The sequence below is a fragment of the Calliphora vicina genome, chromosome 4, assembly GCF_958450345.1.
Source record: "Calliphora vicina chromosome 4, idCalVici1.1, whole genome shotgun sequence".
Classification (NCBI taxonomy): Eukaryota; Metazoa; Arthropoda; class Insecta; order Diptera; family Calliphoridae; genus Calliphora; species Calliphora vicina.
The window spans coordinates 22,394,544-22,407,225 of NC_088783.1; positions in this window are offsets into that span (position 1 = coordinate 22,394,544).

Here is a 12,682-nt window from a genome sequence, read left to right on the forward strand (position 1 = left end):
ACAAAATTGAAAAGGTGGGTTCATGAAACACGTCGCGCAAATTTGCACAATTGAACAAATGGGACACTTAAGCGTTTAAATGAGTACCCTTAATATAATTTTTATCGAACTTTTTTCGAAAAAGTTTAATAACTTTGGCAAGTATAAACCGATTTTAACAACTAATGTCTCATTTTTGTCTATATAAAACCGTATTTAAAACACTGTGCCAAAAAAATAGGGCTTCTTAAAATAATTATTGTTGAATTTGAAAAATTACAAAAAAAATAAAAAGGAATGCGAAACTATTTATAAAAACTTAAACAATTTCTTGGAATATAGATTTTATGCATACATTTTATGAAAGCTTAATTCTTTACCTATCCATAATTGTTTAAAATTTTGAAATCGGTCTAAAAATGTGTGAATTAGAGGTACTACGACCTACCCTAAAACAGTTTTTTCAAAATAACTCAAAATTTTGGGGGTGTTTCAAAATCTTTGAAAACGGTTTTAGTTTTCAAAGATTTTTCACCTAGGCCTACAACCTCCATTAGGTCACTTTTCAAGTTCTAACAAAAAGTGTTATTTTGTAGCAGAGTGTTATTAAAGAATAGACAATTAAAATTACTAAATCGTAGATTAAGCCAAAGAAATAATCTAAAATAAAATGTTAGGAAATGGGCCACGAAGTATAGTTTAAGAAATAATTTTAACAAATTTGATACCAAATACTAAATTTCCTCAAAATTCTCCAATTTCAAAATGGTGCACAAGCTAATCCATAATAGGTACAACAGTTTGAATTTGCATTTTATACCCTTCACCTTCGCTGAGATATGAGGAAAAACCAGGACAACCTCGATTTTAGACCTCAGATATTTCAAAGACCTTTGCAACGACGTATATAAGACCATAGTAATTTGGACCTACAATGGGTCAAAATCGGAAAAAATATTTTTTAACCCAAATTTTTTTTTTCACCAAAAAATTTTGTTTCAAATTTAAAAAAAAAAATTTTTTTTTTAAAATTTAAAAAATAAAATTTTTTTTTGAAAATTTAAAAAATTAAAAATAACAATTGGAAATTTTTTTTTTCCAAAAAATGAATAAAAACATTTTTGGAAAAAAAATTAATTTTGTTTACCTAAAATATTTAAAATTTGTATTTTGAAGTATAATTTGGTGAAGGGTTAATTTTGTTTACCTAAAAGTATTTAAAATTTGAATTTTGAAGTATAATTTGGTGAAGGGTATATACGATTCGGCACAGCCGAATATAGCTCTCTTACTTGTTAATATTAACCTTTATTAGAATTGCAACATTTTTTTTAACCCTCCGTTAGGAGCAACTGATCTGACTGATACAGGCAAACATTTTTTATTGTAAATTTTTTTATACACCATATGTTTTAAGCTATTTTTGGTTAAAAATATATTTTTACTGCAATTTTATTTTTATTATTCTTTTAAATACTTTGAATTTAATATTGTTTTTATGTTTTAGAAATTAAAAGCGAAGATATTATTTTCAAACGCGCCTTTCTTTTATTGATATCAATTTGATACATTGCGACTAGTCTCGATTGAAAATGATTCCGACTAACGGAGAGTTAAAAGAATGTTTGAAAATGTAAAATTTGGTATTTTTTTGGCATCAAGTTATAGTTATCGAAGTCAGAAATTTTTTATATTTTATCTATGGGTATGTTGAACTGGATTTTTTGTTCAACATTTATTTTTTCGAAACTTAAAAAATGAACCATGTCTAAACGTTATTCGATTTACTCATATTTTCAGCATTTGGTTTTTAGATGAGGGAGTATTTAGGAGCTAAAAATAAAGGCCACTTTAGTATTTTAATAGAATAATGTTTTATTTGGTTTTAAAAACCAAAAATTTCGAAATTTTTGTAAAAAATAATTTTTATGTCAAAAAAATTTATATTTCCACAATGACTGCGAAGATTAATGCCGTGTTAAGCATAACTTAAAGGTAATTTTATTGCGGAATTTCGTTTTTTTAGTTTATTCATGAAACTAAACCGTTTTTGAGTTACGCGAATATATGTTGTGAAACCTCCTCCTAAAAAAACGGTTAGCACCACTGAATTCAGCTTACCCGAATTAGTTTAACCCTCTGAGTGCCCTTCTTGAGAGAAAAAAGTGTCAATTTCGTGCACAGTGTAGTTTATGTCTCTATATTGTTTATCATTAATTGGAAAATCATGCTAACTCTATTACAGATACTTTAACCTTTACAGATATTTAGTAGTCACAAGATTTTCGTTTCATAATGTTTTGATTTAAGTCTAAATGTCTTAATTTAAGTTTAATAATTTTCTGATCTTGGTATCTTAATACAAACTCGATTGGAAAATGAATATAGAAAGTTGTTTCTAATGGAGTAACATTATTAATTATATGTGTTGCTTCTTTGAGATATTTTTCTCCAAATTTATTATAAAACTGTTTGTTTCAGTTTTAAATTGAAAATAAATTTATTCGACTATTCAATTAATCGACAATTATTGATCTAATAATTGATTATTCTAAGTAGAAATATGTTATTCATTCAAATATAATCACCAGGGAAACCAGAAATATGCTAAAAAAAAAGGGTTTTAAGCTCTTTAAATATGCAGTAAAAACTCTAAAATATGCTCTTAAAATTTAAAAAATATGATCTTAAAAATACAAACTTTTATATAATTTTTAGCCAAAAAATATACTTTTATTCAAAAAAATCAATAGCGGTATTCACAATGTAGAGTACTTGGCCTGGCAATGTAGTAAAAGAGCACAATAAAGTAACATAAATCGATGTCTATTGGATCTGAAAACATTTTTATACATAGAAAATGTTCTTTCGACATCCACTGATGTTATAGGAGCAAATTTAAAAGACAATATTTCTTTAACACATAGAACGGTTAAGTTTGAATTAGAACTAAAAGTTGATATTTAGATGGCGCTATTATTAAAATAGTGCTTGTTTTATATTAAAACAAGTAAGAGAGCTATATTCGGCTGTGCCAATCTTATATACCCTTCACCAAATTATTCTTCAAAATAAAAAATTTAAATATTTTTAGCTGAACAAAACTTTTTTTCAGTTTTTTCATTTTTTGGAAAAAAAAATGTTCGAATTGTTTTTTTTTAAATTTAAAAAAAAAATATTTTGTTTTTTAAATTTTTTTTTTTGATGAAAAGCCATCTATTTTTCAATTTTGAATTTTAAACAAAGCAAGTAAAAACCTGTAACACAATACCGAAAAATAAGTAAGACAAAATTTGTTTGATAAAGTCAAAATATCCTATTAAACAATAAAATATGCTCTAAAAACGCAAAAATATGGCATAAATATGCTCACCAGAAAAAACATGCATTTGCATATTTTGGTTTCCCTGATAATTACATATATTGTTTTTTCGAGTATTCGAATATTTTTTATTCGAATTACAACCCTAGTGTGCATACTGTGCCCCCAAATCTACCTTTACCAGCACCTTCCTTCCAAATAAATCTTTCACATTTTTTTTTTGTGTTCACTTTTTTTGTTTTGGGAAAGACCTAAACAGAAAAAAATACATAATACCAATCAAAAGCTGAAGCAGTTAAAACTCAAACTCCCCCGCACAAACTCAAATACATACAAACAATCGAATATAAAAAACTAAAAATTTGAATGTTGTCGCATGACGCGACTTTACGTTGAAGTTACTCACTCACTCATCTATTGATCGATACGTGTATGTTTTACGTAAATTTTTTTATTATTTTTGATTCTTTTTTTTATTTTGTTTAAATAAAAACAATAATAATAAAAAAATTGTTATTGTACCTATGGATGGATATCGTATAAATGTTTGCAGTAGTTGGTGGTGTTGTACTGTATGTTTGTAGTTATAGTTGTTTTTAATCGAAGTTGTGAGGTTGTAACTGTAACTGTTGTTATTGCAGTTGTTGCTGTTATACGGAGTTTAACTCTTGCATAATAATTGACAGTGATAAATTTTATTATTGCTATTGTTTTTGTACACTTTTTTTTATTAAATATTAAACACAAAATATATTTATATTTACTTCTTTTTCAATGGAATTCCAAGCCAATAGATTTTTTGAGATACCAATCATAATGAAAATACATAAAAAAATATACACAAAAAGACCAAAAATAATAAAACAAACTGTTTAATTCCTTGTGGATTTTAAATGAAACCAACAACAAATACCCAGCAAACGCAGTATTATACATATATGAACGTAAAGTGCTTTTGCTGTTGGTACAGTGGTATGAGGAGACTAATATATTGTCATAGAATATCAAGTTAGTTGGTAACTGGTTGCTAACTTTTCATCTTACCATTAAATTTTAATAAGAAATCCATTTTGGAAAAATTTCTTATGCCAAATTATTTTTAGTTTTTTTGTCATTAGATCAGTAAGCTTACATTTTACAGTGGCTCAGTTTTCCTTTCTCCATTTTTTTTATCCCTTCCAAAAAATACGATTTGTCGAGGTCAAGGTATTTTTTGTTAGTTGATTTCATCTTTGGAGTCAAGTCTCTTTTCTCCGAGACATTTCCTCAGGTTTGCAAACTAAAAATAGTCACTCGGAACAAAATTCGGAGAATAGGATGAGCATTTCGTACCCTAATTCATATATTTTAGCCATGGAAACTACAGATATGTGTACCCTTTTGTGCACCCGATGGTGAGCAAACGCGATATCCATCTTGGGGAAAGCTTTTTCATACCCAAGTGATCACTCAAAATTTAAACCAATGAGCCATGTGAGATGCCTATAGTTTCCACAATCTCTCGCACTTTAAATCTCCGATCGGCCACGACCATATCATGATTTTTTTCAAATGTTTTGGGTTTAGAGACCTCAAATGCCGCTGCCAATCAACAACATCAGTTTAAAATAATTATTAGTTTATTAATAACTAATATTTATCACCTACTCACCACAAGAGGCGCTGCAACCTGTACTAATTACAAACATAGTTGTCAAATAAGCTTTTCTCCTCCTTTCACCACCTTTCCTTCTTCAGTCTATCTCCTTACCAAAATAACACAAAAAAATAAATTCAGTAATTCACTTTTTTACCATTGAAATTGATGGTGTATAGTTCCCATAGTATTTATCAAGCTTAGCCTTGATGGTTTTTTTTAGCAAAAAATGCTGGCAAAATTCACTTTTTACAAATTTCTCCACAAGCCACGAGGTAGTCTGCTATCAATAGCTTTCAAACATAAAATAATAGACGCAGCTTGTTAAAATTTTGACAGGAGTCAACTGACAAATGCCTGTTGCCCTTTCAGTTAAGAGCCATTAATTCAAAAAGTAGCGGACTTATGGGCCCATATTGGTCCATATTTACAAACAAACAATCATGGTGCGGTAATTAATCAGTTACGCGAGCTCAGTCTTAATTTTTGTAGAAATAAGGTCCGATGATGTTACCAGCGTGTAAAACACACAAAATGCACCGTTTGCATTTTTCTGGATGTAATGGAGTCTGTTATGGATTGGTTTTACTCCATATGCGGCAATTTTGTTTATTAACAAACCCGTTAAGTCAAAAAGTAACTTCATCGTTGAACACAATTTTGCGTTAAAACAGACGACTATGAGTTGCTCCAATCGATGAATGATTTTCACAGTAAATTTGGATTATTTCGTAGCGTTATTCAATGTCAATAAGTGAGATCAGTATGAACTTTAAGCCTATATAAATACTAAAACAATAATAAATATTATCGAATATACATTTTCTGATCGATATCTTTCGCTTCGTCCCTGCTACAGCAAAATGAAACATACCTATTTCAGTTGGTACTTTTTTTAATTTTGATGAAAAAGTATGACATTTTAGTACTTTTTGCAAATTCCGAATGAAATAATCCAAAATGATGAAAGATTAGTGCTACCGCAAGAAAAAAATTACAATTTAATGAAGAATCATTAAATTTTAGTACTTTTCTTAACTTTCTAGTGAATTTATTCAAAATGATGAAGGATTAATGCTACCGCAAGAAGAAATTTAAGTCACTTTAAGAAAGTTAAAAAAAAGTTTTACACAAAAAAAATAAGTTTAACACATATTCTAGAATTAAAACCACTGTTCTGTAATTTTTACAAATAAATAAATAAGCATATGTTCGTACATACAATACGAATTTTTTTTTTTAATAAATGACAACTTTATTCAAATATTCAATACATATGTATGTCTGTGTCTGCGTCCGATTGTCTGTATATAAGTACTATAAGTATGTGTATGATTTTACACCTTTCTTTGTCATAAACTTAAGAGTTCATGTAACTTTTAATCATGCACAAACACTTGATTATTTTAAACACTCAGAAAGACAGACAGAGAGACATTCATTCCAACCATAATGGCCACTCCTGTTAATACAAACAGAAAAATATTCAGAAAATCAAAGTTAAATGAAAAAAAAAACACTCCAATACAATTCATTTATGAACCTCAATGCTAAAGATACGTTCAGACTAGACAACTATTTCCTCAGTATTTTTGGGTAAATGTTTTTTATATCTTACATGGCATTTGTAAGAGCAAACAAGTTTAAGAAAATATGAAAAATTTATTCTCGAAATAAAAATTATTTGAAAATTTGTAAAAAATATTTATACAGTGTGAACATACCTTAAGTATTCGTCACAGCAAACATTGAATCGTTGGGTTGCCACAAATAAATTCACAGCACATGAGTTTGAGTGTATGAATGTGATTGTGAGTATTTATGCAAATATCTTTGTTTTCTTGTTAATTTTTAAGCCTGGTTCAGATGGTATACAAAAAAAACCTATAAAAATAACAGCAACAAAAGATTGACAGACGTCCGTCCAACTGCAACAGAGCAGTTACCTTTCGGTTTTTGTTTTTTATCTTTTATTTTTTTTTTGTCATGAAGTGAACAATAAATCAATAAAAATGTGTAACGAATGATATACTATAGTTTCTCGTTGAGCTTTTTATGCATTTTGGTTTTATTTATATATTCACCTTCAATTTGGTTGACGAAAACCAAAAAAAAAATAAAAAAAAGAAAAAGCATAAAAATAAGAATAAACAAAAATATATTCTGACATTTCTGTTGCGTTAAAAGGTACAAATGTGCCACAACTGATAAAAAGCCATGTCCTTTAACTTGTTAAGAGACACTGTGTTGAATTTTACTTAACTCCAACAAATACAAAATTCTATGGAGCTGTCATTCAACTGTTTAAATTTTTATGATGCATGTAAAATACAGCCATAAATCTTGGTATATAAATTTTACAAAAATATATTGTTGCTGGTAATATTACAAATCATTTGTTTAAATCAAAACAGAAAAAAAAACTGCAGTCTGGTAAGAACACAAAAAAACCCAACTGTCTTTTAAATATTTTATGTGTTTTTATCTGAAGGGCAGTGTTTTTTTTTTTTGTTGGAACGAGTTCCATTAGCAACTTTAGAATGTCTCCTTGCAGCTATGAATTCACACAAAATGCTTAATGAAAAATTACTAAAATTTGTTTTAATGATAAGACTGGCTGTACCTTTTACTCGTTACAGGATTAAACAAGTTTATGCCTGCCGCCAGCAGGGTTCTTTGGAGATTCAAGGGCATTAGTGCAGTTGCTTTAATAATATGTGTAAAAGAAAAAATATGTTGTTTTTTAAATGTTTAAAAAAGAAACGTCAGTAATCAATGGCAATACTGATTCAGCCCAAACCAGCCCAAATGGATAATGTTATAGGCAAGATATTTGGACAGCGGCAAATAAACCCACCAAGAACTGATTTTTGGAAATTCATATTTCTTAACATGAGCTACATATCAGTTTGACATCCATAAACATTAAAACAAAAAAAAAAGGTGTTAATGTTTAAAAATGCGGAAAATTTTTTATTTAAATTCTAGTTAATATTTGGTATATTACTTAAATATGCAGGATTTTTTCAAATCTTTAGCTTTTATTTTGAAACATTTGTACAATATAAATATCGCACTGGTTCCACTAAAGAGAGCCAATTCAAAATTTAAAAATTTTCAGTAGAAGCAAAAAACTGTTTTTTTTAATTCATTACAATGAAAGTTGAAGACAGATACAGCTGTATTTTTTAAATTTTCACTTTTTGCAAGAAATCGATGTACAGTGGTCATATCTACCCACTGTAAAAATCTTACATAATTTTCTCTACGATTTCGTAGAGAAAATTATCGTAGAGAAAATTATGTAAGATTTTTACAGTGGGTAGATATGACCACTGTACATCGATTTCTTGCAAAAAGTGAAAATTTAAAAATTTTGAGTTGACTCTCTTTAGAGGAACCAGTGCGATATATTCAAAATATTCGCCATTGTTAGCTATGTTAGCAGTGTTAGCAAAGTGAAGAGTATCTCAGAGAGAGCGTTCTGCATCGATCGAAACAAATAGTATTCGAACGCAAGGGGTAAGGTCGGGACTATTATACAGGTGAGGCAAAATTTCCCAACCACTTCATTCTAAATGAATGATACTCGCTTCAAACGAATCAGTTGCATTCGGTACAGGTTCCCTGTGATGATCTGGTCAGATTTCAGCAGCTCATAATATATAGAAACCTTTTGCCCCCACCAAATACAGAGCATGGTTATTTGGCTTTGGTATTGATTCGGCTGGTTGGCCGGGCTTTACATGCGATCTCTTACGATTCGGGTTATCGTAATCGATCTATTTTTCATACCAGTAATGACTCGGTGCAAAAATCATATTCTTTTATAGCTTTCAAACATCATTTCTTTCAAAGTCTTTCGGCTTCAATTCGTATGATACCCAATTTCCCTGATTTTGGATGAATTTAGCTGCTCGCAAACATTTTGAAATTGCTGCTTGAACAGCTCCCAATGATTTTGCAAGCTGTTGTTGAGTTTTACAACAATCTTCATATTGTAATGCCTCCAATTCTAATTCTTCTAACATTTTTGGCTGGCCTGGGTGATCTTTGTCACTTCCGAATCGCACAAACCATATCTCGCCGATGAAACACATTCATCATAAGCTTCGTTGAGCAATCGGTGTACATCAGTGGCAGTTTTTTCAAATTATAAAGAAGTAAAGCAAAACTTCCCGCATGTAACGATTCGGTTTAAAGGCCCATCGATGCCAATATGTATGTAATATAACATCATGCAAATGTCCACTGTGGCTGCGCTTCCGAAATGTCCAATTTTCCATAAATCAGACTGAATTTAATGCTTTACTTTATTGCTTATTCGCATAGACCTGCAACTTAAGAAAACCCCACAAGAAAATATCCACCAGGGTCAAATCTCACGATCTCGGTGGCTAGTTCACATTACCTCCACTTGAGATGATCATGCCCTCAAATTGTACATTCAGAATCTACAATCTGGCATGAGGTGTGAGGCAAGTAGCGCCGTCCTGTTGAAACTAGATGTCGTTGGTATCCATATTATCAATTTCAGAGTGAAAGAAGTTCTTAATCAGCGACCTATAGCGCTCGCCGTTAACGCCTTTCTCAAAGAAATATGGACACACCAACCAGTGAGTTCTTCGGGATGTATTGGACGCTCTTGGATCTCTTGTGGATTGTTATCGTCCCAAATTCGTCAATTTTGTTTGTGTTGACTTCATTCAGAAGTGGTGGATTCTGAAGATTAAATGAAAATTATGTTAAGTTTCCAAATGTTCCAGAAACCATTCAGCGAATGGATGTCGTTATATAAGGCCGTTTAACTTTAAATCATGGGTGAATTGATTTTTGTACGAGTGCAGGCCCAAGTCAAGAAGCAAAATTCTCCAAGTTGTGCTCTGCGAAAGGTCGAGTTCTTGTGAGCGACGCAAAATAGAATGCCTCATTTTCTCCTGCACACTCTTACGGACAGCTGCGACGTTTTCGGCAGATCTTGCGTTTTGTCATCGTACGGATATTGGTTCATTGTTTACTGAACCAGTGGATTCAAATTTATCTACCACACAGTAAATAGCCCTCTCGGTAGGAAGATTATGAAGACCATAAAATGGGCGAAGCTCACGGATCTTTGACCAAACAGAACATTAATTCTGAGAAAACAATTTTATCATTTGCAGGTGATTTAGCAAAACCAACTAAATAAATGACAGCCAATTCGACAGATGTAACTTCCGTTAGACTTCTAACGGATAAAAATACGTTAATGATATCGTATGTATTTTTAGTTTGTCAAAATCAAGCTAGTTTTTCCCGAATGTCACTAATTGAATCTGGCAACCCCCTCTAAGACACATGATGGTAAATCTGAAAATAAATCATAAAAACCCATTTAAATTTACTCATAAATGTATTTGCATATACGGGAAGATAGATGCTGGAGCTTCAATTATACTAATTTACATTTAATAAAACTGTATTTACATTCAATACTCAAATAATTACTAAAGTTTTAAATAATGTATGATGTTATTTTGCCAGCTTGAAATCATAAGTGTGCTTGATTGCTTTTGAATGCACAAACATCTTTTCGGATGTAGTTTCAATGCCATTTTTATTAATTTGTATATGAGATGTGTATTAAGCGTGAAATTTAGTTTAATTTTATTTATTAACATCTGCGCCACAAGACACCCTATAATGATAATTATTTATTAATAACAAATTGTGTTTTGTTTGGCTTCATTTCATTTCGAATTCATTCATCCACTCAATAGTTCATTCGTAGTCAAGTTTAAATTGAAAGGCGGGCAAACAAACAGACCGCCAAACGCACATGTTGTATTAATAGCAAGTGTTACATTTTTTTCTAGTTTTTTTTTATTTATTTATCATTTCATTTGATTTTGTAAAATTCGTGTTTGTATATTTTATTTATTTATTTATTTATTTTTTATTTGTAAGACCTGTGTCTGTGAATTTTGCTAATGTTGTGTTTTTTTATCATTTGTTAATATATTTAAATGAAGACCTTCTACCAGTTTAATGTTAATGAATGTTAGTTTATTTTTTTCAGTTTTTAATTTTAGTTTTTGTGCGTTATTTTAGAGTCACCACCATTAGATTGTGAAACATGTTTGTTTTTTTAAATTACAAAATCTATAATTAAAAAAAGAGACTCCTAATTGTTTCAACGAAATCGTTTTCGTTTCGTTCCAAAATAATGACTTTATCTTAATCGTTTAAATAGATCAAGGTTAAACAGATAATTAATTATGTTACATTCTTTAACGCATATTAAATAGAATGCATTAAAACAAACTTAACTTTCATTTTAATACTTGAAAAATTTAAGCCTGCATTTGGTTCTATATAAATAAATGATTTTAGTCAATATGATGGCAACACAATCAAGGTGTTGCATATTTACTATGGCTAAAGCGAAATACTACAGCAACAAAATGTTAAATATTCCTAAGCATCTCTTTATTTAATGGCTCATATCTCAGCCCCTGATGAAACGAATTTGTAATTCTCCAATAGCAAAATGCTCGAAAGTGTATAATAGGGTGGCCCTTATAATATTATTATCCGTCATAGGATAAAGTTAATTTGAAGTTTGGAATTTTCAGTTAAAGCAGCAATATTTTCAAAAAATTTAAAAAATTTTAAATAAAATGATGAAAAAAATTCCATTTACAAATAGTTTTTGTCCATAGATAGACAATAAAATATAAAATTTTTCCGACATCATTTAGCCATTATAATTCGATACCAAAAAAATTAAAAAATTTCATGCAAATCTCAAATCCCAAATTTCACATTTTCAAAATTTATTTTTAACGAATTTTTAAAAAAAAAATAAGAAAACTGAGAATTAAAAATTCAAATTTTTGTGGTTGCACTTATTATCGGTTAGTGAATTTACCGATTTGAAATTGGCGGATTTTGACAAAACTTAGTTTTTGTTAAAATTCTACTTTATAAAACCGATCTAAACAGATCCCGATTATAAAAAAAACTCGAACCTGAATTAAGCCAATCCTGAATTAGTTAAAATCGATTCCGATTATAAGGATACCCGATCCTTAGTGCAGAAAGCCAAGCCCAACCTAAGCCGAAATCGTAAATCCCAAAAGTAGCAGATATTAATCGACTGCATCAACGTAACTAGTCTATCGTAATTTAATATACATACATATGTGAGTGAACTAACATTCGAAATCGATGTCTTCCAAAGCGGGTGATTCAAAATTTCCCAACAACTTCATAGTAAATAGTTTGAACAGGTATTGCAACATGTGGCCGAGCGTTTTCATGATAGAATTCGTATTAATAACGGTTTCATGTCTGGCCGCATATTCTGTGCGTTCTTTTAGCTGATTGGCCGAACTTCACATACGATCTCTTACGCTTCGGGTTATCGTAATAGATCTATTTTTCATCGCAGTAATGATTCGGTGCAAAAATCATTTTCTTTTATAGCGTTCAAGCTTCTTTTCCGACATGGAAAATCGTCTTTCAAGGTTTCTCGGCTTCAATTCGTATAGTACCCAATTTCCCTGATTTTGAATGAATCCTGATGCTATAGAAATCGTAAATCCTAAAAGTAGCCGATATTAATCCGACTGCATCAACGTAACTATTCTATCGTAATTTAATATATGGGGGATTTCATGTCAAGTGAACCAACTTTTGAAAACGATGTCTTCCGATGGGGATGCACCAATGTTAGTCCTATTGGATAATAATTCAGACACTAT